We start from the raw sequence: 27,929 nt of genomic DNA on the forward strand, positions 1-27,929 counted from the left end.
ATACATCATCTGTCTATGCACTGCATTCACAGCAAGCCCAAGAAAGCATCCTGGACCCAGCACCTAACCAGCTAAACTACATTCATTAGAATAGGAAAAACTGTGCCTCAGCACAACCAGCTGCAGTGGAGGACAAAACACACACACAAATACACACTGTGAGTTGTTGATCCTGTGGATGATCAGGGGCACACACACACACACACAAATGCATACAGATGTGCGATGTGCGTGTGCAAAGTGACAAACGTAACAGCACAGCAGAGGAAGTAAGACTATTTTTTACAGGTGTAGGTGTGGATTCTGGTTATGGTAATTTTATAGATCATGTGGAAATATAGCAGTGGGCTTAATAGGGTTACATTTGTACCCTCTGTAAATTCAAATCACAAACCACAGTAAAGACACCTGAGCACTGTATGTTATACTGCTGAGTAAAACTCAAATGTACCTGCGACTTTTTGGCATGTCAGTTTGATTTCTAAGCAGATAGGACTAGAAAGACCACCAATGAGATGTCAAACACATTTCTGTCCACTTTATTTTTATGCATACAGCTTTATAAAAATAGTAAATGCGCTTTATAAAATGCAGTAAGGAAGGAGAAAATATGGGACAAATAAAAGCACAATCATAAACACATCTGAAGAGTCAGACTCTCAGAAACGTGTCAGACGATCCCGTAAAGCCTGTCAGGTGAGTCACGTCAACGTCTAAATGATAATAGCACCCTTCCCTGTAAATTATTGCATTTACCCAGCTCTGTGGAGTGCCGACAACTACCCAAGACTTGTTGTTCTACACTGACAGAGATCTGAGCATAGTGCTGTAGTGCTTTATAGACAGACCAGGCAGATATCATCTAAGTCATCCCTCTAAATAAAACACAAACGATGTGATAACAGTATAAAAAGATTTCATCCCTTTGACCAGACCTGGCTGCTTCTCTTTTTCTCTTTGATATTATTAAGGCGACTCATTTCTACATTTTTAATTAGGTTAAGTGAGAACTTTTCAATGCATAATTAAAGGATCAAAAGTAACCTTTTACTGTCACGACAGAGGAAGGAGGAGCCCAGTTTAGATCAGTCTATCAGGAGCTTTCTCACCTTAAAGCGACTGATGCTCATTATACCGTAATGAGTTTAATTACAGCTCCAGCTAACGCCACTTAGTTAAACTCTACATGCACATTACGTTCTCATCTTTCCTTTCCATACTCGGCATTAAAGCAAATATTTTAAAACAGAGGGTTTCAAATTCACTCGTACAGACTTTCAAATATTTTCTGAAAATGTTGCCTTGTTTGTTTATTAAAGGAAAGCAATGTCGTTTAATATCTTACAGTAAACTAAAATTTTGACGACCATTTAGGATGAATCAAAGGCTTACGAGCAAAGACCGCATAAATATTTAAATATCTTCATTCATTTTTAAAAATCTAAATTTTCAGGGAGGTTTAGAGGAATTTAGCATTGCGCTGCCATCATAAGAATAAATACGAGACCTCCGAGAGCGGCAAATACTTACAGCAAACCAAACAGACTTCTTTTGTGAAAAGATGGGCCAGCTAGGTGAACTGTGCTGACCAAACTATCTTTAAATACTGTAAAGGTGACGATACTAAGCAGGCTGCCAAGAAAATAACGGTAACAGTGAACTGGAGGTTCATGGTAACACGTCTGCACTGTTACCAGGAATGGAGCTAAAAGTAGTTGCCCTCATATATGTGAACAGCCTCAGGCATCATTATTTCTTTCCCTGATAAGCTGTTGTCCTGGAGTCCTGGATGCTGCTACCTTTTAATAACGACAGCAGCTCACAATTTTAACTATACACTGCCTCTACCTGCTGTTGGAGAATTGGCTTGGACACAATCAAAGTCACGCCTACATGCAGTATTTCAGACAGTCATTCAGACAGTTTATGAAATGTAACAGATTTACAAAAGAACAAAGAACTTCACAGATGTGCTAGAAATCGAACCAAGTTATGGAATTAGTGGGTTTTTTTTCCATCCTTTTGCAGAAACCCATTTATTGGCAGATGTTAGGTCCTGACCCATAGTTCAGGCTTCACAGTACACTACACTACACTATACTCAGAGGAATTGTAAGAGACAGGAGAAATAGGATGGATTTAAAGAGTTCCTCTATTTCTCATTAAACAGCTTTATAGGAAAAAATAATATGTATTTCAAGGGGGTAAGTGTCATGTTTTTTTCAATTAACTTGAAACTCATGTCATTATTTTATGCCTATACACCTTTTAAAAATCCCAGTATTGACAAATTGCATGTTGCTGCAGGTGAGATCAATGTCTCCATGGAAAAGGAAATAAAAGCCTGATCATGTCAAGCTCGTCTTATCATAAACATATGGCTGGAGAGGCTTGGTGGAGGGATTGGAGGGAGCCTGTGTTCACTGGAGTTTCTCTACAGCCTCGGGCATCACGGGGGACCTTGAGGAATGCTACAGGCGTGTTGAAGGGTGAAAAGAGAGCGAGAGAGAGAGAGAAATCAGTAGACTAAAAAAATTTGGAGGTTGGAATAAGATCAGTCCGGTGTAGAGGAAATGGAAAATTCATCTCACGGTCAATAATCACCTTCATTTTCCCCACCTGACATGATAAATTCAAGACAGGAGTGTGCAGGGAAGGGAAGGCTATTTTCATAATAGAACACCTGTTTAAAAGTGTGTTGTTCGTGGGAAACATTCAAACCGAATGTCTCCAAATCCATGTGCCATACCCACTTACTGTAAATGAAGCACTGAATTTAAAGGAATAGCTTGGCATTTTGGCGCATGTGCTAGCCTTTTTGCTAAGTGAGCTGAGCAGATTACTACTGCTATCAGGCCAGTATTACAAACGTAAAGCTAAACATAGAAGAAGAAAAGAAAGGATGTAGCTACTGACATGTTTGGCTGCCACAAAGGTAGGTTTTTTGGAGAGAGAGGACACCCCAAGTTATAAGCTTACACTAGCAAGCTGCTAATTAGCAAGCCACATCTATAAACTGTAGAACTACTGAGCAACTGCAGCAACGAATAATTAAAGATGGCATGGTTGTAAATTAGATAAGTTAGAGGGTCAGCTATGTAACCGGAGCCTGGAATGTATGCTAGTGACCAAGTTATACCATCGCTCCCCGTTCAAGGCACGAACACATACTCGCTAATCAGTGCTAAGCAAATAAGTAAAGTGACATATTGAAATACTTTAAACCTAAATTGTTATGAAGAAGTTATGAGGAAATTTCACCTGCTGTGTGAAGAGGAAAACTATCCACGGAGACCAAAGCTGTTTTTTGTAGCAGGCTGTAAAAATGTGTTTTATTACTGTTAAGTTGGGGGTTTTAACATGAAAATCTATGTGGACTGACTCACGTTTTGGAACCAGTTTCAAGTGGCCACTCCAAGAAGCGCTGTTTTTTGGCACTGCTGAGTTGGCTTCGTTCTCTTCGCCCCGAAGGTTGCCACTTTGCCAGCAGCCAACTAGCATAGCTTAACATAAAGGTAGAGCTAGCCTGGCTGTTTCCAAAGCACACAAAATCTGGCCATCAGCAACTCAGAAGCTTAGTATTCAACAATACTGAATTATGTGGCACATTTACATTAAAAATGGGTGTAAAAACTATTATCCCCTCTACTGCAGCCTATTCACTGAACTATTTTTCTCAGGGAGTCAGGCAACCTGGCAGAGACTTCAGGTAGTTATTTCTGCCAGCTAATAATAGTCTGGTACATAGCACACCTCAAAATGGTGACTAGATTAAGCAAATGAAAGTGGCCCTTAATCTTTTTTATATATATATTTTACAGTGGTGTATTTTATGGGCCAAAGTTCACCTATTTACTGTTTGCTCTGTGTCAGAGTTAGTTCTACTCCTGGGGTTGGCTGACATCAAATGATAGAGATTTCCCCATATGGTCTTTGCATCTTAAAAGTTATACTTAGGGGTGGCCCACTCTTTTTGTTTGAAAGTGTGTTTACTTTTTCTAAAGAAGAAAGCACAGTTTTCTAGCCACTCTGTATCGAGAAGCTAACAATAAGCTAACAAGGCTGCATTAGCTGACTAAACAGTCCTTCTGGCTATTCATTCAGGTGTAAATGTTTCTGGAGCTTTTGACAGGCAAACGGGGGAAGTGCTTACAAGCATGGGGACATGTTTGCAGAAGGCAAGTGAGGGGCAGCCAATCACAAGAAAGTGGACTTTCTGGGACAGGAGCTAAAGTTGCTTGTGCCAAAGAGGGGAAGAACTAAGGTGCCACAGAAAGAGATGTTTTAAGACTTTTAAAAAAAAGAGTTCTTTGAATTGAAAGTCACGTAAAGCTGCACCAGTAAAGTCACAGAGATGCACTCAGAGTGCTCTGTAAGAGAAGAAAAGTGCTACATAAATACCAGTCCATTTTAGGATTACCATTTACTATACTAAAAATATTTAAAGGGAAATGAGCATAATGGCTCCCCCTTAATGTTTGTTATTTGCTATAAATACTTGAGAAGGGCATCAAACCTATTACCCGAGTCTCTAAAAGAAAGTAACATTTCCAATGATTGCTTAACTAACAGGGCTTATAGTTCAGGTGTAGAATTTCCTTGTTTTCTAATGCTCGCCTGGTTCCAGTTCTGCATTTCTTCATGCAGCTGATTAAATATCACATTCAGGTTATCTTATCCCACAACTTGTAATGCATTCATCCTTCTGTCTGATAATGAGCTTGTGTGTTAACTGCATGTGGTGTATGGCTCGCAGAAAGAGCCTCTTGTTGGAGGCCCAAGCGTGCATTGGCTGAGATAACATGTTTAAAGGATGTGTTTGAGCCAATCCACTTTGGGGAAAACCTTGTGTGGGATTAACACTGGCATGCTGATGAGCTTTGCTCAGGTGTTGCCAGAGGCACCGTGATAATGGTCAGAGCATGCAAAATCATTCTGAGCGCTGATAATTCAGGAGGAGTTAATGAAACACACACCAAACTGCACAAATTGTCATGATGCTCAGGCTCATCATGTGTGAAGCAGAGACATCATACTCAAAGGTGAGAGGTCAGAGACACTTTCTTTGTGCAGGAAATTAAAGGCAGCCATCACAGCTGACCCTGAGATTGCTTCTCCAGAGAGCTAAATCCCCCCTACAAAGCACAAAAACAAGGATGTACTCAACAAAGCGTACAGTTCCATGAAAGATTTCGTCGTTTTGAACTCTTTGATATTCGTGTATATTGAATATTAACTTAATTCAGAATTATTTAAAGCCATTTAGAATTACATGACAGCCTAGCAGCAGAGTGCTTAGAAGATCCATTTTGTTCTGATGCGACTGCCTGGTTTGTGTTGAGATTTGCCCAATCACAGTCCCTCCCCATCCACTCTGCCCCAGTTCTCGAACAGTCCCCATCTGGTTTGACAATCTGTTTTGATGGAAATCAGTTGTTTTTTCTCTTCTCTCATCTCCACTCTCTGCTCTTGCGATTTTTACTTGAAGCTTCCCTGCGATCGTGGCTCAGACGCTTCAGATAAAACTTGGGCATGATCACAGCCTCTCCAGAACCGCCACCAGTGCCTCACACTGCTCGCTGGCCCCGGGGGACTTGGGTCTTGTACAACAGGATCTCTTATATTTCAGTAAAATAGGACTTGGAGAATATGGAGATGGAAATTGAAGTTTTGGGGTTTTGTGCCATTTTAAAATGAAAAAGAAGCTTTTTTTTAACCATCAGATTTTTAAAAATCTTTTTCTTTTTAGGCTGTTTCATGTTATTCCTCTTTGTTAGTCAGGCTAATGGCCTTGAAGATCTTTACAGGAGCTGAATCATGTGCTCAGTTTTATTCCATTTTATCCAGATATATCATATTGTCCTCTTTGATTGCAGTTTCCTTCAAAGGGGAACAGTTAGTTACAATTTTTGCATTTGGTAAACTGAACCTTGAATTTAAATCAGCAGATAAAATTAACGAACCGTCCACGCCAGTGTTCGTTTTACCCGTTTCCTTTTGTCTGAATTCACTGCTGAATGCGGGGTGAGTTAATGCACTAAAAACTGTGTTAAATTTTATCTGGCTGCAAAGTTTTATCAGCTCTGCATACCTTTGGATGTCAGCGTTGAAAGAGTAAACACAGTTAAGAGAGTCAGCAAGAAAACAAGAGAGGGGAGTCGACTCCCCCTCATCGCCCCTCCCTTGACTGTCTCTGTGGAATAACTGTGACTACCATCACAAACTCTGTCTCTGTCAACAACTGCCAATGCATCTTCAGACGGTAAACCGTGATCAACGTAGAGAGACTCTTCCCAGGCAGAGAGGCGAGGAAGCAGAAGAAACAGCGCCTTTTTTTTTTCTCCCTCTCTGCAGAAGCATTGTGAATATTCTTTTGTGTCCTGCCTCCCTACTCCTCCCTTTTATATTGCAAAGTTTTTGGAGGTACTGTGCTTTTTCTACTCCCCAAGTGCATTCCCATCCCAAAACACTTTCTGTATCGGTGCCCCCTCCCCCCACTCCTCTTCCTCCTCCTCTTTCACCCTACACTTCTTGATTTTCCTATCTCCCACAGGTTCACCAGATGATACCACTGCTGCAACGCTCCTTTTGTCTTTCTGCTTCCCGTCTTGGCACATGAATTTTTTGGTTCTGACTTTACTTCAAAGAGGTTTTAAGGCAGCCCATTCTGCTTTTCCTGTCTTTAATGTGTATGTGCAGGAAAAAGACACTCAGAGAGCTTAAGTACACTGAAAAAGCCTTGCAATGTACAGCTGTCAAACATGACTCAGACCTACAAGACATATATGCATGGATGCAAAGACAATCAAACACCTCTCTATGGGTATATTTCTGGCATATTCTGGCGCTGGCAGGCTTCCCTTTGTCTCGTGCTAGGGAGGAGAGTCACGGGGGTTGATGATACACCATATAGCACCTTAAAACATATTCTACATCAAAAGGTTTGCCTGTTCTTTCCTGCGTGGAACCGTTTGGATTCTTAGAGCACAGTAAAACAGTTCAGTTAGCATGGGCAGAAAAGGAATAAAAAGAGTGTTTGATCCACGTTCGACAGTGTGGGCTGCATTTAATCCTTCCTACAGACTAAACAAGAATCCTGTTAGATTCACATCTTATTTAAAATAGCATGGCTTTTAAAGTGGCGCCCCAGCCACTCCCACCCCTCCTCTGTATCTTCCTTCATCAGCTGTCTCAGGTGTTCCTGCATTCATGTGATTCAATAATTCAAAAAAAAGGGGGGGCCAGAGTAAGAAAGCGAGTCCTTGTGGCCACTCCCTGCACCCTCAGGCTGCTCTTCTTTTATCACAGATTGTTCTTCCTTTGCTCCAGCGTGTGTGATGCTATTCTTTACTTCTCTGCTGTATGGGCTGCTTGTGTTCAGCTAACAACAGTCCCCCACTGAATCAAATCAGCAGATTATAAGAACATTCAAACGGACCAAACTGGCTTCCAGGAGAGCTTAAATCAATCTAAAGTTAAAACTGCAGAGAGAGAAGCCTCGGGATATTTGCAGAAAGAACGCAGATCTAGACACTGGGGGAGGGTGGGAAGGTGGGTGGGGGACGAGAGTTAACCGAGGCTGTTTTGGGTAATAACAGTGTGAAATGCCACTGTATCAATTACTGAATGATTGAGGGCAATCCGACTGTGTGTGCTGCCATTCAGCAGGATAGAGGGGGATATAATGGATAAACAGTGATTATGCCGAGCCCTCCAGATTGAGAATGTTCATATTTACAGTCTGACACTAGGACAACAACAGCTGTATTACTGCCTGTCATTTATGCAATATGTATTTCTCTGCAGCGCGTCTCCAATTACCTTATTCTTATAAGGAGCAGAATACAGTAAACTGTCCCTGCTGAAGCTGATAGATTGTGAGCTTTTCCAGGAAAACTGTTGTCATCTATAGTATTCGGTTTGGTTTGACTTATTTTCTCTGAATGACAAACTAATTGACCTGTATGCCACATTGCTACAGCAAGTCATGGCTTAATACAGTATTTGTCACTGAAATCCGGCTTTAAACCTGCCTCATTTCTGCTTGAAATTCCAAAAGGGGCAGCTTTCATCTGCCAGAAGCCAAACCTACACCCTCCCACCTCTGTCTCCCTCTGTTTTTGTCTTTGTCTCTCTCGCTCTGCCTAACCCACCACCCCCTGCTTAGTTAAGCTCGCTAAGTGATAGGCCGTGGCATGGGCTTCTTCGTTCAAAAGACAGGCACATCATTAGGGAGCTGGTGAGTGCGGTTCCTGCCCCCAGGGGAGGGATGACAGTCCGTCACTGCCGTGGGGCTTACCTTACTTTGGACAACAGAAATCAAAGATGGTGCCGTGAAATTTGAATAGAATAGGATGAAATACTCCCCCTACTTAATTCTACTGTTGGAGGAGAGGTGGAAAAAGCCCTGACCATTTTGAAGTGGTAATGATTAATCATTGAGTGATGGCCGGGCCACTTCTTAGAGTGTGCGTTTGATGTGAGTGTGATTTTTGGGAAATTAGTGTAAATGGGGAAATAGTGTCGTCAGCAGTAATTCTGGCGTAAATGAAGAAGTAAATCTATTGATAATGCACATGCAGGACCTTTAACGCCACGCATAAACCCTCTTAAAATGCTTTTATGATGTCACAGCGGGACACGTCTTTTCTGGAGATGAACAAATCTTTTGAATTTGCCTTTTGTTTGAGTCTGCCATTGAGGATCTTTCAGCATCTTTGGTCTGATTGTGTCATAGTTTTGATCAAGCTTCTGTGCAATACAGTAGTGATCTGCTAGTATTCATGCCAAACAAAGACACTTATTCTGACTGAACAGCAGTAACACAGAAGGCAAGTACAGATCACAGACCTTGAATCACTTTACTATTGTATTGCTCCTTTCACTCCAATGAGTCAAAGCACTTACTAGAGAGACTAATACATATGCAAATACATGAGATAAGGATCTGGGTATTAAAAATCATTGGGAAGGTTTTTCTACTGACTCTGGTCTGTGTCATACGTGGCCTAATGGTGGATTTACAGTTACAGCTCACAGGGTACTTTGCAGTTTTATAATATAATATGATATGATGGTCATAATACGAGCTATAATGTGATGCTGGAAGACGAGGCAGGTTATGTTCTACTGAAACAACAAAATCTAAAATCAGTTGATCCTGCTAACTTCTAGCAGTATTTGCAGGACTACACTGTATTTAGTTGTGACTCGATACAAATTTTGGTGACCGTTAAGAAAAACGGAGAATGTAACATCGCGTTCGCAGGCTGACGACGAGATGGGATTCTTAATAAATATATTTTTTAAACTTATAGCATGTTTGAGGTCATCGTTTTGTAGCAGGGCGAAGGTCCAGCCGTCATCGTCAGACAACATTTCTCTGCGATCTTCTGAATTCTCCATGCTTCTTTAATTCGCCTTTGCACTGATACATTTACAACAAGGAGGTCATGTTTTTGGTAGCCTGTGCATGTGTGTTATACTGTCAGTACTGTGAATGAATTCTGGGTCATGATAACAGTCTATTAAAATCTCGCGTAAAGGTCATTTTTTACAAAAAGCCTTATAATCTAGAAACTTTGATTCTAACTGCAGTGTGCATTGTCAACATATAGAAAGTACAATATAAAGATTTAAAATATGATGTCACATTTGACCTCTCACCTCTCCTTCAAGGTCAATAGATTGATCTGAGGGTCAGATTGATAATAATGCTATATTGAGCTGTTTATTAAAACTATCTTTCTTACTGCCGTTGTTTGCATTGACAACATACAGACATTTAGGGAATGACGTATGGGGATTCAAAATATCGCTCTGTTTTATTGTGACTTTGTTCTGTACACTGCTGTAACAGGCCATAACTGTTTAAATAAATAACATTTTGAATACATGTCAAATTTTTCTGAATAGATGTGTAATAAAAAATCTTTCACTCAATATGTATTACTGAGCGATTAAACATTTAAATGAATGCTACACATGCTGTATAATCCACATAGATGAAAATCATTGTACTCAAAAGTATGTCAAATATATTAAAATGGGTTTCAACGGGGCAAATAACAAATGCCTTAAAGTATGTTTAAAAAGAAAAAACTAAATGAATATATTCAAAATGTCAAGTAAAGTAAATCACCATATTAAACTCTATGAGTGCTTCAGGTTTTGTTTTTTGTGTTGTTGTCTCTTCTTTCAAATTCCAAACTAGTCCTGATTCTTGGTGCTTTTCCGTTGTATCCTTTAAATTCTTTAACTTTAGTGATGCGTGGTGATATTTTGACAGTTATATTTTGATATTGCACAGGATTTGTCATCATGGAGTTTTGCAGATTTATTTTTTGTTCACTATTGGGTTCTTTTTTATTTTACACTGATGTATTAACAAATTCATTTCCTGTCCCATGGTTCTCAATAGCGTTTTTTTGATTTCTCTTCTTTGTGTTGCTGTTTGCTCTTTAGCTGTGATTGCAGTCTCAAATGGTAAGACAGACTGAAACATAGGCTTGATGTCCACAGCTACTTTACTAGGTGTGATCAAAAAGTTTCACCAGCCAAAAGGCACAAAGCAAGCCAGTTTTAAAGCGGTGTCCTCGTGAAGCACTTCAAGCATTCCAGGTTTTTTACCACATGCGGATCGCTCTCTGGAAGTCTCTTTCTGATATCTGCAGTCTTACCATGGACCTCAAACTTGCGCTGAGAGCAAACATCAACTTCTTCAACAAACTGACCCAACATTCATGTCAAAGATCATTACTAGTGGTGAAAGCTGTGTCACTGGCTTTGACCCAGAGACCCAAGAGCAGTCTGCAGTGTCTAAGCCTGAAGAAGGAATCATCATCAGGTCAGGAATACCAAGAGTGTGTCTGCTGTTTTGTTTTTGTTTTTTTAACAATCACAATGAATTCATTCCCTGTGGTCAGGCTGTCTGTGCGAAGCTCCACTATAAGGTCCTGCAGTGCCTGAGCGAGAGCATTTGGCTCAAACTCCCAGCTTGCCATCTTGCTCCAGGTTACAGTACAATTTAAAAGAGAGAAGTTTCTTGGCTCCGATGCTTCATAAAGGAGCCCTGAAGCCACTGCAGTCAAATTCAAATGTGATTTTAAATTATGGAAACAATTCATTAAGAAGATACTCAGTCAACCTGTCGCTTAATCTGATCACTCTTTCTATTTTTAGGTCCAAAACATCCATCTAGACAAACAATGTAGGTTAAAGGCAAAAACATTACATTACTTTACAACCTTATGTGACCCAAACTGCAGTTTCATGTGTCACATGTGCCTGTAATCATCTGCTCTATTCTTTCCCTTATCTAATTCAAATAATCAAACAATGCTACTTAAAATATTTTCAGTGGAATTTCAGCTTTAAGAAAATCTTCAGTTTCCAGAAAAATGCCGAAAAATGCCGAAGCTTTATTATCTACTTTAAAACCTCTCATATATTACTCATTATCATCATCAACACTCTTCTTCAACATACTTCTTAATTAGTAGTTTGTTCCTAATATGGCCATTATTTTTCTTGGTAGCATATGTTTGTTTATCCATGCATAGTCTCTGAAAATCCCAAATCACACCTAACAACTGCACACTAAAGCCTCTGCACAGATAGTAGCTAACCAGTGAGGAGCTACACTACGAGGGTGACTGACTACACCACTGAATCTTGATTTAAAACATTATTCAGTGGAACCGTGGGGATTAAAGGACCACCAGCAGTGTGATCTATTTTGGCTTCTGAACGCAAACGTGTTCTCTGGGTGGTTCTCTGCTTGCTTATACACATGGGAGTCTTTGTCAATGTTAATTGGCCGGCATACCGACCAGCGAAGTGGAACACAGCTTCCCGAACACATTGCGCCTTGTTTGCTACTGAATAAATCCAAATGTTACTGTTCCTCAGACACTGGAAAAGCCACTGGCAGCCCTGACAGACCCAACAGGGCAGTTTAACCTGTGATTTTGCACCTACTTGCGGCGCACTGGTCAGGGGGTAGTCGTCAGCATGCTGATTGCAGGTTGTAGAGAGAAATCATCAAGCAGAACATCCTCTCCTTCACTAATAGCCAGATCTCAATTCCTTGACACTTAATTCATCTCAATTTATTGTGCTGTTTCCATGGAGAAACTATTAGCACATTAGCTGTGTGCCGGTTCTAACCATCACGAATCACAGAAAGAAATCAGTCCCGTTCTCAACTATTTCACGGCACCCTGCGTATTTGTCGGAAGCTGCTGGGTGGTATTGGCAAGAAATGCCCCCGTTTAATGTGTAGTGATTCTTTCGGTGGCATTTTGCCTCCTCCTGTTGTCTCGCCTCTCTTATTAACATGCACTTAAATTCCCTTTGTTCTCTCAAGTGCTCATTAAAGAATTCAGTGCCTTCTGATGTCTATAGTTTTACATAATTAGAACCCAAGAGGGTTCCACATGTGCACTAAAGTTCTCCATTTGTTTTACTCTGCATTAGAGGAGCAATTTGTTTAATTTCTCTGGAGTTTAACCTTGCTGACTGTGATGGAAAAGCACCTGCAAATCTTGCATTCAGTCAGATCACTGGTGAGAAAACGCTGCTTGTGTGTGCTGTCTTCCTTCTGTGATATTATCCATACCCTCAGCACTCATTCACATATTCATCAGCATATGATATATATTTTATTATACATGTGTAATGCTATATCCTTAAAGGCGTTAAAGAACAAGTTGCTGATCTTTGTATATACATAGCTATTTTATAATTGTGATACATGCACATTTATTTTTGTTAAATCAAAAATACATTTATTTTATAACATGCTGTCATTGTATCTGTGTGGTATAATATGGTGAATTCAAATTTGACCATAACAAACAGGCAAACCTTGTTCTGACCAAATGGACAGATATGTATTCATTTTTTCAAGTATGAAATCTTTTGGTGTTGATGTTAATTAAAACTGGAAGCTGTTAACATTTTTGTTTCTCATGGTCACACTTGGTAATTTTTGAAAAACCAAAGGTTAGGACCGTTGTGAAGTGTTGTTGGAACGGTTGTCCGGAAAAAAATAAAATGTGCAGCACACTGAAAACACTAAAAATTTGTATTGAGCTAACATAATTATTTAGTATTCTCATACATGTTCAGTGTGAGGATCCTCATCTATGGCTGGATTTGACATGGATGATCTTTCTGTTCTTACTTTTTTCATCTTTTGCTGTTATTCTGTAATTTAAATAAATAAATAGAAACATACCCAGGTAGCTACAATTGAAGACAATAGAACAACCACAGTACAGTGCAGTGGTCATTAGTGAGTAACTACCAACTAATTTAATGTATATTTTTCTAATAGCAGTAGAATCTGTGAGACAAATTAGTGTCGGGAGGTTGGGGTCACGATGGTGCTGGGATCACGAAACTTTATTCACTCTACAGAGAAAGTTTGAGACTACAAAAGTTAAATTGACATGGTTTATAAAAAATCTGTGTCTTGTTATAAACACAATACTTAACCTAACTGGTGCTGTTCAAGAAACATTTACCAGACAGAGGCGAGGGATTCCCTTCCATTGTTTTAATTTCAGATCACTGAGACTCGGCAGGCAGATGGGGGTAATTCAGTACTTGGAAGATCAGTGGTTTCGATCCCTGGCTCCTCCAGTCTGCATGTCAAGGTGCCCTCAGGCAAGATACATGTTGCCTGTGTGTGACAGGTGTGTTAGACACTTAGACACATAATAAAAAGTCCTATATGAATGTGTGTATGATTAGGTGAATGAAACTTGTAGTAAAAAGTGCTTTGAGTGTTTAGTTAGAACAGAAAAGCACTATGCAAGTACCAGTCAGTTTATCGAAGCTAAACTGTGGCAGTCACTGACTGCAGGTAGATAGTTCACATGAAGACAGGTGAGCTATAGAAGCCTTTGTTTATTCATTAGTAAAAAACAAAATATACAGTTGCTTCTTAAACTTAAAATCATTTCTGTGGCTCGATTTTTCATCACTGCAAGAAAAAAGGGTCGGCTTCTCATGTAAGCAAAGTCACTTCTATTTACACAGCACATTTAAATCAACTGGAGCTGACCCACAGCACTTTCCAGGCAGACACATTTACATTTCAGGTCTCCAAAAACTCAATTACAAAACATAAAACTCACTTGAGCAAATAATGTGATGAAAAAAAAATGAAAGGCAGAGCAAAAATAACAAGGATGTGATGTGATGATGCGAAATGCGATATATACAAATTAATACCTAAAATAAAGCTAACAATAGAAACACCAGTTTTAAAAAGAAAGCGCAGTGAGCAGACATTCACACTGGACTTGACAGACTTGAATAAAGCAAGTGAAAATACGCAGATCTTTAGTTAAAACTGTCAATTGGGGCTGGCAGTCTATTCCAAAGCCTGGAGGCAGTAACAGCAAAGGCACAGTCACCTTTAGATTTTAGACGAGAGTGACAAGGGCACGGAGTGAAAGTGTTGGCAGGATGACCTTAGTGATCTAAAGGTAAAATATAAGAAGAAATACATTTAAAAATTAATTCTACGTTTCACAGATAGCCAGCCCAACTGAGCTAAAAACAGCGATGACTTAATGTCTTATTGAACCAAATGTTGTTTTATTTGTATTTTTCTTCAGAAGTCAAGCAGCTGAGCTTTGTCCTGATCGCAGTGGAGAAAGAGTGGAAAGGGACAATCTCACATACAGAGAGTTACAGTAGTGCAGCTGTCTTGGTTTTAGTGAGGGTTCTCAGTTGGTAAAAGCTGCCCTTCACAACGTTAAAGTGTTAAAAGTGAAGCAACTGTTCATAAAAACACCAAGATTTTTAAGTACAGTTAGAACATATGTGAATACAGGAATGAGTGCCTTTGTTAGGACAGTCATACAGCTCTGGAGGCAAATAAAAAAAACTTCAGTTTTGCCCTCGTTTAGATCTGATCTATGATCTGAAATCATCCAAGCTGCCAGAGTATCTACACAGAATAGTCACTGCCAGGTGTGGCAGAGGTTAACAGTAATAGTTAATATTTTGTTTCTGAAAGATAGAGCCAAGGGGCAGCATGTACAGTGAAAACAGTAGGCCCTAGAAAGGATTCTTGAGGGACGCCACATTTAGCAGAAGCTGGGGATGAAGAACAGATTCCTGTTTGTGAGGAAAACCAATGTAAAACTTAATCCTGGGAACAAATTTCATGCACGTGATGTTTTGAAAGAAGGTCCTGGCTGATGGTGTCAAACACTGCGCTTAGCTTGGGAGTGATATAGCGGCACCGGAACCAGAATCAGCAAATAAAAGGATGTCATTATAAACCTTTAAAAGTGCTGGGCCTGCTTCTAGAATTAGACTGACATTTGTTGAATATGTTAAAAATATTTAAATAAGAGGAGACGTGACGAGAGGAGAAAACTTTTTCTTAAATCTTGGCAAGGAAATGTAACTTGGAATGGGCCTGTAGTTACTGAGGACATCAGGTTTTCATTTCTTTTGGAGTGGCTGTACAAAAGTATAGTTAAAAAGGAAGGAATGACTCGATTGTCTAAGCACTCGTGAATTATACTCAGAATAATGGGGGATACTGTGGCAAAGACTTGTCCTAAATGACTGTGGGTGAGCCTCATGTGCGAAATCAAATAAGACAGCTGGGTGGATGAAGCTGGGTGAAAGCGATGGAGCTCGCTGACTGAACTGTGTGTGTCTCTGAAAGTTCTTAAACTGGCAGTGAAATGTTGGATCTAATGGCGTTCCTTTTGTCATTGAAGAAATCCAAAAACTCCAACCTGCATCGTCTTCGTGTCTGCTGAGCTCCCAGCTTCTCCTCATGGCACGTCTGCGGTGAGTTTGAACACAGTGCGTACCTCGTGAAGGAGCCATTCATTGCTTCAGCCAATATTGAAGACTCTCCCCTCAGTAAACTCTAAGCCAGGAGGAGAAAACTGTGGTTTGCCTCCTTCTTTCCTCTCCTCTCTTCTCCATCCTGCAGGATGAATGAAAGGAAAACATTTGGCTTTGTTTGCCATCCTACCTCCGGAGCCAACATGACGAGCAGGGACACGGAATTTATTCAAAGCCATGCCCCCCTCAGCATCTTTTTAGCATATTTTTGATTTGTCATAATTTTTCTATTGAAGATTCAAAAACCAATACACCTTTCACGACCCTTCCTTGTCTTACAGCTGTGCAGCGGTAAGGGTGAGCAGTACACTACATATATGTCTGTGTGTTTATGTCCTGTCACGCATGTGTGCTGACAGTTTGACTGTAGTTCGTGCATGGCGGGGAGGTCTGGACCACTGAGATTGTGAGGTAGGGAGGGCATTGATGCCACGTTCCAAAGTGAGTGGCCCGCCGAGGAAAACAATAAAGCACGAATGACAGGAACAGATGGCCTTCTTTATTGTCCCCTGAAATGCAAACACTGAATATCTTTGCTTGGTGGGTGGCATCATTATATATTTATTTTCTCCCTCCTGTCCCTCTCGCCGCTAATAGCACTAGTGGCTGGCACCCACCCACATTTAAGACTAAAAGGCCTGATAGAGGGTTGGAGCCAGATGCTTATTATTGGTTGCTTGAGATTTAATGGGCAGTGACATAGAACAAAGATGACAAGGGGTGGCACAAATGTCCAAGCAGTTGGATACGTGTGCACAACAGACAGGGCATTTGTATGCAAAACACGCAACAGTACAGCATCACAGAACGAACACTACGTCTTTGTCTAAAATATCTCACTACTTACTACCTAGTGCAATGTACCGTTTACTCTATGAGAAATAATGGGGACTGCATCATGTCAAAATTCTTAATGTACTCGTCACCATAGAGTAAGTTAATTATGGTGGTTGAGATGTAGGGATTATGAATGAGGGAGGGAGGGACAGCAAAAATATCGGTGTCTTCAAAATAACGCTGGACTTTTGAAAAATATGAGTTTAAATCACCACCTAATGTTTGTTAGAAGCCTCTACAGTGCTTAAAGAACTTATATGTTATGGACCTAAGTTTCTACAGGATCCAATCCGGTCGTTAAGTCTGACGTCACTAGCCGTGTCTGGGCCTAAACTCCGCTGCAGGTCCATATATCAAACGATCACTATGGCATTACTGAGAGTTGAAAAACTGTCTAAAGTCTTCCATCTTTAATAAAATGATCAGCGTTCTGCTCTACCAGGTGTAACAATTGAGTTTAACATCCAGGCATCCATGAAAACGGAATTTATGACATTTAACGGAGTTAGAAGTTAGCAGGAAGTTAGCTCGCTAGCTTCTATCGAAATACAATATAGCATGTCCTGACTGCGGGGTTTTGAAAACAAATTAAAACGTACAGCTCTGTTATCACTTCCAACATAAATGAAGACAGAAAACTAAACAGGAGTGATGTTTGTAGGGTTACTGAAGTTTGGCTAGCTGGTATATAATGATGTGCTACGTGACCGCTAGCGACACAGCTATGTTAGCATAATATAAACAAGCTAACTTTTTTTCCACTCGATAAAAGTTAACGTGAGTGTTCTCGGTGGTCAGGAACAAATGTAATCGCATGGCAGGATGCTGTAAAAGGATCAAACTTCAGCCAGGAGAACAACTGAGATAATCCATCCACAATACGAGGTTAGTCATTCATATACTGCTGCATGGGATGGGCTGTAGTTACATCCTAAGGTTTTAAAAACTGAGCTTAAATAAATGATTAGCGGTAATAAAAGCCGAGGGAGGTCATCAGTGATCACTGACTGTTTTAGGAGCTTTTGAGATTAAATAGAAGAAATACAAAACATTAAATATGTTAACAACACAAAAGCTGTATTAAATGCAGACTACTTTAGGCCCGGAAGTAGGATTCGTCACGTCATCACTAAACGACCGGATAGTAATCTGCAACACATAAATCTGCTGAATGACATATCTAACAAAGTTAAGACTACACTAGTTGTGGTTTTAGTCTGTTGTCTTTTTTAGCACCTGGTTTAAAAAAAATCAGTCATTGCAGTTAGCGAAAAACATTATCTTTCATGGTGAAAATGAGGGACACTTTCTTGTCCTTGCTAAACATATTGCTAATAAAAAAAAAGCAAACTAGCTTACTAAGCCCAGAGGATGGGCAGGATAATACTCCCTTGCAGACACACACACACACAACTGTGGACACCATAAAGGAACAGTTGTTCTTATAGTATTTTCAAGTCCCTGTTGAGTCTGCTTGGAGGACACTGGAGCCCTTGTAGTGTAGTTTCAGGTTGGATGGTGTGAGCCAGCCTTTTTCCTTTTTATTATTCTTCCAGGATAGTTAAAAGTCTCAGTGAAAATTCATTTTTTACACTGTTAAATGGAGTGCCCGTCCCTCAGGTTTTCTGTTGGACATTTAGAATAACTATTCCTTACTGACACCCTATAGACATCATAAAACACGATGACAAATGTTTGGAAATAGCTTGATAAAGGTTAAAAACAGGTTATAATAGTCAAATATTTTCAAAAAGTCAGACACTTAACACAAAGACGTATTTTGTTTTTCAGTCATGGGCAGGTCTCAGACTAAACAGTGTCGTAATCCTGCGTTTAAGTAAAGTCAGCTCAGTCTAAATGATACTGTAATATGGAAACAATTAAAGGCAGCTTTGATTTGGATTATGGGGATTACAAGTTTAAGCTCTTCATTACAGAGTCCTTAGCAAAGATAACTTCATTTTACTGCAGTAATCCAAAAGGGGAATCCAGAGTGTGAGGATCTTTTCAGTCGTGTTATGTTAAAAATACAACATACACCCACGTTTCCAGTGATTTGTAAATTATTTAAAGCCAATGTTTAATACATTTCAATCGCAATGCAATATAGTTGCATATAGTTTTCACATTTGTTGAAAACTATATGCTCGTCTTTGATTTGATGTTGGGAAAAGTTTACCACGGTGTTGTATCATCTCTTCTTCTTTTAAACTCTGTAACTGAGGAAAATAGTTGCTGTAGTATTGGAAGTAGAATGTTTTATACAGTGGAGGAAAATCTGAGCCCCTGCTGAAATTGTTTGCTCACTTCTAAAGAAATGAACACTCCCTAATTTTTAGTTTATTAGAGAGACAGAAGAGGAAAAAAAATACAATAAATAAATAAAAATCATTTTAAAAAATCACACAAATTACATATTGATTTGCACGAAATAATGAAGTAACTATTTGATCATCTATACCCATGCAGTACAAAGATTACAATCAATGAATCAATCAATTACAGATGCTCCACATCTCAACTTGTTATGTCCATAGAGCGCACCCATCCACAAAATCAATTTCTTCTATTCCAACCTCTCCACAAAACCTCCACCAAACCTGGCGGCCGACTACAAGAAATGTCTTACAGCGGTGCAACAAGGATTCCTCCACCAAGTACAGTTTCAAACTTTCATGTAATGTGGGGTTTATTTTATGGATTTTTGGTTCATAAGCTCTCTCTCTCTTCATAAAAGTGAAACTACCATAAAATTAGAGACAGTTCGGGGGTTTTTTGGAGGTGAGCAAATTTACAAACTCAGCAAGGGATAAATAATTATTGCTGGCTTTTGAACTGTGCAGTGATAATAAGGTGATCTTTATTCTCCTCAGTCAGATATGAGTTGTGTGATTTGCCAAATGTATTTCAAATTCTCAAATTTTAATTTAAAATAACTTTTCAGTTCATTTTTAAAGGAGCTATTTCCCACAGAAGATGACACCAAATCTAGATTTTATTTGTTTACCAAAACCGATTTTTTTTTTTTTTTAAATTCCACTATTACTTTTTTTTCCCAGCCTTTTTTTTCACTGCTTTGCCATCTGAAGGACTGGAGATCACAGTGAATCTATACTTTTTTTTTGGTCTTCTTCTCTGTACACAGAGATTTCTCCGTATTCTCTGTTTTTTTAAAGATATTATGTACGATCAGTTGCATAATCCCCACAATATTGCAAAGTTACACTGATATTTCCAATCTGTATATTCTTGCATTCAGTATTTCACAATGTGAACTTTTCTCCAATGAGTGAAAAAGATCGGTGCTTCCTCCAGTCCTTACATCAGCGTGCCCTTGGTCATGATGTTGGAGACAACCCCAGTGCATCCATTGCATTGTGAGTGTGCATGTGATAGCCAGAAAACTCTTAAAAGTACACAATAAAGCACTGCGCTGTATCAATGCGTGTGCTCAGTTAGAGTAGAGGATTACGGGGGCTTTTTATCCATTACCAGTCATGACTTCTGAAAGACTCAGCCTTTTGGACAACATTAACATAAACATTTTAGCAATTATTCTAATTAGTTGTGAGATGTCCCCCCCCCCAAAAAAAAAAAAAAAAAAAATTAAAAAAAGTTTCAGAATTTGATAATGTTGATCACATTTTATTGATTTTATACACATTTTAAACTGCTTCCCAGCTTTGGAGCTGCAAAACACACCGTCTTCACAACAATTTGTGATAACAGTTGTTAATTATGGGCTGAGAAAAGTAACACAATAAACAATAAAGTGATTAAATCCAAGAGGAACCTTTACAAATACCCACGATTTACACACAAAAATGTTTACAACAACTACTCATGCTTATTTGTGTATGGTTGAACACCATCCATTATATTACTTTTGTATTTTATTTTTATTAATGATCAAGCAAAATGTGAAAATTCAATAGAAAATCTATACAACTTCCCTTTAGACACACTCCTGTCCTTATTTAAACCTTTACCATGGATCGCTGCTTTCTTGCTTTGCTGATAGATGCAGAAAACATGGGATTACTGTAAACTGGATCAGGCCTCACCTGCCACAGTTTTTCACTAGGTGAAAAATGCCGTCCACTTTTGCATTATGGAACAGATGAATGTTCAGCTACAACTGAAATGTACACGTTTTCACATTCATTACTGTCTACCTCAGTTATGAACTTAGATGTACAAGCACTGAAGGTCGACGTGATGTGCTCTGTACCTCATATACCACTATTTCTCTCATGCATGATTCAACGTTAAAGGCAGACCTCAAGGTGACTATGTTCTTGTAATGTGTTAATAAAGTTTAAAAGAAAAAAGACAAATACTCTACTGAAGCTTTATGTTTACATTTTGTTTGATTACTTCTTCTTTAGCCTTTACTCATCCCTCTGCCTCCTAACGTTGCTCATCTGTTTAACACAACTCCCTTGCTTCCTTCTGCGCATTTTTCTTTCCTCCTCTGTCTTTTATCTTTTGCCAGCCCTCCCTCTCTTATCTAGCTCGCTGTCCCATTACCTCTGTTTCCTATCTCTCATTTTTGTCCCTCCCACTCTTTTTACACCTTCCTCTTGAACAGTAACATAGAGGTGGCCGCCCTGGTTTCTGCTGGGTTCATTGCTCCTCTCCCTGATAATTCCCCTGTATTAACTGGCTGGAGTTATTACCCGTTATATGAGATGTCTATGTTGAGAGCGCTTTATGAGATCCTGGTCCCCGTGGATAAGATGATGGAGTTGGTGAGTGCTGTCATCCCCCAGCCGTATAATGGCATCAGTTGGGAAATACACAATGCCATGGATTATTGATAGAGCCATATCTGCACTTCTGCTGACAAATTCTTGGCCTGGGTTGAAGGGGCACATAATCCTGAAGAATATCTCTGCTAATATGGTCGCCTCCATACAGTCACACCTCTGCTCTCTTTGGAGTACTTTGGTTTCTCTCCTCCCATGTGACGAATGATCAAGCATTCCCAGCGAGTCAAATGAGAGGCTGAAGATTTATTCCAACAATAGGCTCTCCTACACCGTCTTACATAGAAATAAGTATTATCTCACTGCTGCTGCCGCTACTCCACCACCACCACCCCATAAAAGATAGAATTTTATAACGAAAAGAAGAATGAAAGTATGTGAATGAGGAGGGCGTGCAGACCTTAAAGATGAGTCATTTGGTTCTCACAGGTAAATCTCAACATATGGCGAAAACATGAAGGTGACACAACAACGTGGCGAGGCAGGGATGCATCCTCTCATTAGCAGTTCACCACACATCCAGACAAGTAGCTAAGAAAGAAGGTAAACAATCCCGCGATCCCTATAAATAGAGTGTAGTAATTCTCCCGGCTCTCATTACATGCCTCCTCCCTCACTATTCCTCAATCTGTCTGATGTGCTGTGGTGGGATTCCAGCTCAACTGCGTTTAGTCGGCGTGAAGACCACAGGCTGGATTCTCAGTTATGGCCTTGATTTTTTATTTTTTATTGTATCCCAGATGCAAGCATTGCTCTCAGAAGTGTGTGTGGGGAGGGTGAGGGAGGGAGCAAGAAACAATACCTGATCAAACGCAACAGTTAACAAAGCTACCCCAGGGATGCTATGAATCTAATAAAAGAAGCCCACTTCTAGGGTTTTCGGATGCATCAGAGGCCGTGCCGTTCACACAGGCGCACAGGTCTTCCAATGCCTCCTCACCAAACCGGTCGCAACATATTTGCGTATTTGTTTCCGAAATGATATGCAAATGACCAGACAAGCATCTTCTTGTGAATTGCTCTTCATGGCTCATCTCGAGACTCGAGCCTCAGTAGCCATGCTGCTTTTCAGAGGAATATGAAATTACTATCACATTGAGGGAAATCAAAGTCTTGTTCTGCTGCAGTCCTCTGGGCAGCATTGTGCAGTATTGCTTTGGAAACGGGCCTAATTGGTATGTGTGGGCCAAACTCACCCCACTGCCTGAAACTAGCTGGCTTCATGTTCACAACAATTGAATTTGGAATCGGTGCCCTAGATTGTTTGTGTTTTGCAGTTAGGGTGTGTGCATGTTCCATCAAGAGCGCAAAGCTAATCCCAGTCTCTCCTGCGTCTATCATATTAGAATGTATGACTCTTGTAATTGCTTGATGTCTATTATAGCCAATAGCGTTACCCTTATATTTTTAAAAGTGGTGGGTGGATGTGGTCTCCTAAAGAAAATGGAGGGATTTGAGCTGAACAATTAGTGGCAGCTCCCATCTGACAGACCATATTTCTGCCTTTTAGCTCAGTGTATGGCCTGGCAGCACACCAGAATACAGAGAAAAAAGGAACATTAAGTCACCTATAATTTGCTTTCAGACAGTCAGAATGTGAAACAGACACATGACAGCTTAGTGATTCATCTAGTCCACGCACCATGTCTGCCGCCTGAACGATGATTGGCTCTGGCACAGGGCTTGACTCCACTATACAACCCAGGCGTGCAGGTTCGTGAGTCAAAACCTGCAATGTTGTCTCCTTTAATATGTTTTTTTTTTTTTCATTAACTACTGTTAATGAAATATCTCATTTTGAATTATGGAGAAAGGGAGGTTTCTTCTTTGCTTGTGTTTGCATTCTGTGGTCTCAACACAACCTTGCTGCGAGTGGTGCTGAATGAAAGCTCCCCTGTCTGCCTCTCACATCTCATCTGAGGCTGTAAATGCACAACGTGTAAATAATTTGGGAAACATATTAACTCTCATTCTGTTGTTCAGCAAAACCTTAAGCGCTGCTGGTAGTGTGCACTGTGCTCACCTCCAACATGGAGGTTTGCCGAATTAGCTTGCGCCAGTAAATTTCTTCCTCCCAAACGCACCATGGTGCAATATAGGGAGAGGGAGAATGTGATTACAAACAGTAAGTTATTGCCTCGGGCACAATTAAAACTTTGCAGACGAGCATTCCTGATTGCAAACTGAATCAGGTATGGTGTTGGTGGGACACGTTGCTTGTTAATTGGTTAATTACGGAGCAGGAAGGCTTGCTGTACCAGTATTAACTGGAAAACCTGCTCTACATTTTCTGTCAGTCCCACATGTAAGCCAGACACTGGGGCAGCCCCTTGACTAAAAATATGCTCATCAGCAATTTGGAGCTGTGTGGGCTGTCTCTCATCATGATGGAGGAGCTTTCACAAATGGGCCGCTTGCTGCTCGCGCGCCACAATGCTGTTCTTCAAAACATACAAAGACGTATTTGTTGCTGAAGAATCACTGATCCGTTTTCTTTTTTTAATTTAGAAAAAATAAATGCATTCATCTGTGTAATTAACCAGAAGAATAGTTGAGTCGTGTTGAGTTGTTTTTCTAGTAATTTTGAATCGAATGAAATTTCTGCAAACCTCCTTAGAATTTACTGGAGGTTTTTTTCTCATTTTTTTTGTTATGAAGCTGTTCTCTGCAAGATAAGGAATAAATCTGGTTAACCATGGACTGGCCTGAGGACTGTGAAGTGCACAGCACCAATGACTTCACACCATGACTTGCAGGTGTATTGCTTCATGCAACATGTTTCCGACAAAGTCTGGAAAAAACAGCCCAAGGCACGGATTCGCCACAAGGACAGTCCGTGCACCCGCACACATTCGCGGACACGCATGCAGAAGTGCACACCTCATACCTCTGAGGAAATGTTAGGATTTCTTAGTCAATGCCCTCACTGCCACAAATCCTACAGGTCTTACTCAGAGCCAGTGTTCACTGTTGCTTGAGTAAATCAGAAGTGTTTTCTGACTGCAACTGCATTTGGCTTTGATTAAAGCAATGCCATAGGCTAAAAGCTGTCCACATCCCTTTACGAGCATGCTATTCTGACCTTTCTGTTCAGCAACTCTTCTTAGGACTGAGGACTTGACACAACATGACATGTTGCCAGGTCAGTAAACATGGTGTTGCTGGCAACAGCAGCGAGTAGAAAACACACTGGCGATTTGATGTACACTTTGATTTCTTTTGGTGTTTTGGTGGAAAGATTGCATGAGGTCTGGTTGCTGATTGGCATGCTGATTATTACATATATATGTATGGAAAACTCATGGTGACAAATGCTTTTATTTTATAATTTTAGTAAATGTTTTGTTGCTAATTGCTTGGATTCCTGGCTCATGGCTTTTTATTCATGCACCTGCTCTCAAATTAAAATACCAGTATAATTAATCAGTTTTTAACCCTGTGAAAGCATGTCAGACATGTCAACACACTCTCCACTTCAGATTTGTAGAATATTTTTACATAATGAAGCAAAATTATGTTGTTTTTTGAATTAAAAAACAGAGTTAGGAATTGACATAATAATTAAGCATTTTATATTTTTATTTATTTAATATATTCTCTATTTATTTATGCAAAGATGTAAGCAGTGCATTAACTTCAGCTACCTGAACTAATGTGCTATCCTTGTATGTAAATGATGAGTCTTTAGGCAAGCATTTGAATTCAACACCAGCATTATTTAAAGTTTTTAATGACAAGCTCTGGGGCCAAGCTGAATATATAGCTGATATATTTTCTTTATCTGACAGCAATCAGGAAAAGGGGTCAACTCGATAAGCCAATCCAAGGTTTCCCAGTTATCTATGAACGTGTTCACATGAAGAAGGTGGCACTGGCAGTATATGACCAGTCAGAAAGATGGATTATGTGCTGAAAGCAGGGCGGCTGGCTTACAATGGAAGATAAACTGTAATATTTGAAAAATATGAAGAGGCTAAATACATAATATAGGCTGAAAGCAGCACGGTGGCACCAGACAAAGAAGCAGAGTGTGTATGAGAGGAAACGTATAGTATTTAAAGTGTCGTCTGCTTTAAGCACTCCAGTCAGTAGACTGGAAAGGCAAAAGTATATTAATAAAGTCTAACATGTTTGAAACCAGAAAGGAAAGACGTAGAAGTATTAGAGCTCTTTCATTAAACACGGGAGAACTGAATTATAATGGCGTAAAAGAATTACAAAGAAAGAAAATTTTAAATTAAAATTAAAAAGATAGAAAGATGTGTGTGAGAGAATTTCAGCCAAATTTTTAAAGCTGTATCCTGGTGGTCTGAGAGCATGTAAAGAATAAATGATTTGGACATAGGCTTAACTTGCTTGCAAATTTAAAATAGCCAAATGTCAGAGTTTAGAAGTGCTGAAAAAACTGTAGACCCTCTTACTATCTGCAAACCAAGATCTGAGGGATATTCTACGATATGAAAAATAATTTTCTGGAGATCTGATTTGTGAGTTAATGATGATTTCATACATGTCTTAAACATGACTGCTAGTGCAATTATTTGCAAAACTTTGCAAATCTGTCGGAGAGTGATTCCAGTCAGTCTGAGTTGTGCCGCGATATTTGAAGACAAGTTGCTTTCCACCAGGCAACTTATAGTATTGCCTCTGAGCAACCATTTGGTCACCGCAACTACTTGCAATTGCAAAAAGAAAAAGAAAAAACAAACAAACCCCAAAACACTGCGGTTACTGGGAAAGCACTGAGTTTTCCATCCTATGTTTTATTGTAGTGTGACTGAGCAATAACCCCGAACACTTCATTGTTCAAACCTCTGGTATTAGCTACTCACACCTAGCTAAACCACTACAGAAATCTGTTGAGCTAAGATTAGCTACATATATAGCGTCTTCTGACAACACATTTGTTCATTTAGTCAAATAATGTGTTTCAGCACAGTTAAGATTGGCTTATAAACAGAAGAAAAGAGAATTGTGAATTTTAATTAAGAGTTTTATAGCAAACTATAGCTCATTTTTAGCTTCTAAGCTCTCAGCTATTACAGACAGAAGCAGTTAGCGACGGGCTGGTGCACACGATGGCTAATTTGGCAGCTAAATAGCGGGTTATAGTTAAATAGAATGAGAATTCATTTTCAAATGAATGATATTTATATGTTTTATAACCTAATAGTGGGATGAAAACAAACTGTTCTCGAACAAGTTTTATCAGCTCAAAAGGTGATAATTTTTCAATCAGTGCTGGCTAAAAAAAACAAAACAAAACAAACAAAAGAAATAAAGAAAATTATTTTCTACTGCTATTTTTCCTGGCTTTGATACAAGTCAGGGCTGAGCAGTAGATTCAGGGCTTGTTAAGTCTGTTCGCTCATTAGCATGTTTGTATTACTGCTGATGCCTGATGATGATGGTTCTTATTAGACTGAACCATTCTTTAATTTAAGGTTGTTATCATTTTTCGGTTTTGTGTAACTTTCCTGATACAGCAGCATGTCAGAGAGGTCCAGTTAGAGAATTATTTTTTCCATAAGCATCTGCAGCCTCTGTGCGTGTAAATAAGTAATTACTGACCTTTTAATAAGGCCTGTTATTTTAATAAGATGATGCCAAATAATAAATTCTGTCTTTTTCCAGCAGGGATTCAGAATCATGCTTTATCCCCTCTTTAGCACAAGCATATACTCCTCACTGTCTCATTTCTGCTACATGAGAAGTAAGCAAATTAGTTATTACTAGAAAACCATCAAGTTATTTAGCATAGTGTTACAGGTACCGGGTGGCAGCACCTGTAGACAGCTATATATGTGTCCTGTAAACAGGAAAGAAATGATCAGACAGGGAGACGTGGCTTGCCGTTTCCTGAATACTCCGCCATTATTTATTCAAATTCACAATTATGCACTCCTTTCATTACTTTTACAGTATTACAACTGTGTATTTACTTATTCTTAACATAGCTCACACACACATTCTCCATAACACATTCCAATGTTATAAACATGACCAATTTTCTTGTAAAACTTGGTTCAAAATGAATTCCAACAGGACAAATCTATAAATCTCAAATAGCTTGAAAGAATGGTATAATCAGCACCATCTTAACATGTGCACTGAATTCACGGAAACACTTTATGGCAGAAACAAGATACTAAAACAATACAGAATAACGGTGGAGCCGATCACTAACATCACAGAGCATAGGAGGTGTGCGACCCAAACTAACATGCTAACCTTAGCATGCTGCTAAAGCCGTAAACAAATACTTACAAAAGTGTAATTTACTGTACTACACAATGTTGTACGCTTTCACTTTCCAACCGTAATGGTTAGTCTATGCTATATAATGGATGTGATTGCTATTATATTCTATTTCGGGCACGATACGAACCTGTAAACAGGAAAGAAATGATCAGACAGGGAGACGTGGCTTGCCGTTTC

General features: G+C 39.5%; 1 long non-coding RNA gene across 1 annotated transcript; it reads left to right on the plus strand.

The window, feature by feature from the left end:
- Positions 1 to 615: 615 nt before the first annotated feature.
- Positions 616 to 27,929, plus strand: LOC120741462. The gene is made up of 3 exons (XR_005697631.1): positions 616 to 650; positions 9,090 to 9,096; positions 27,253 to 27,929. It is a non-coding gene; the product is annotated as an uncharacterized LOC120741462 (long non-coding RNA).

Source organism: Simochromis diagramma, unplaced genomic scaffold, assembly GCF_900408965.1.
Source record: "Simochromis diagramma unplaced genomic scaffold, fSimDia1.1 OVJJ01000602.1, whole genome shotgun sequence".
NCBI lineage: Eukaryota > Metazoa > Chordata > Actinopteri > Cichliformes > Cichlidae > Simochromis > Simochromis diagramma.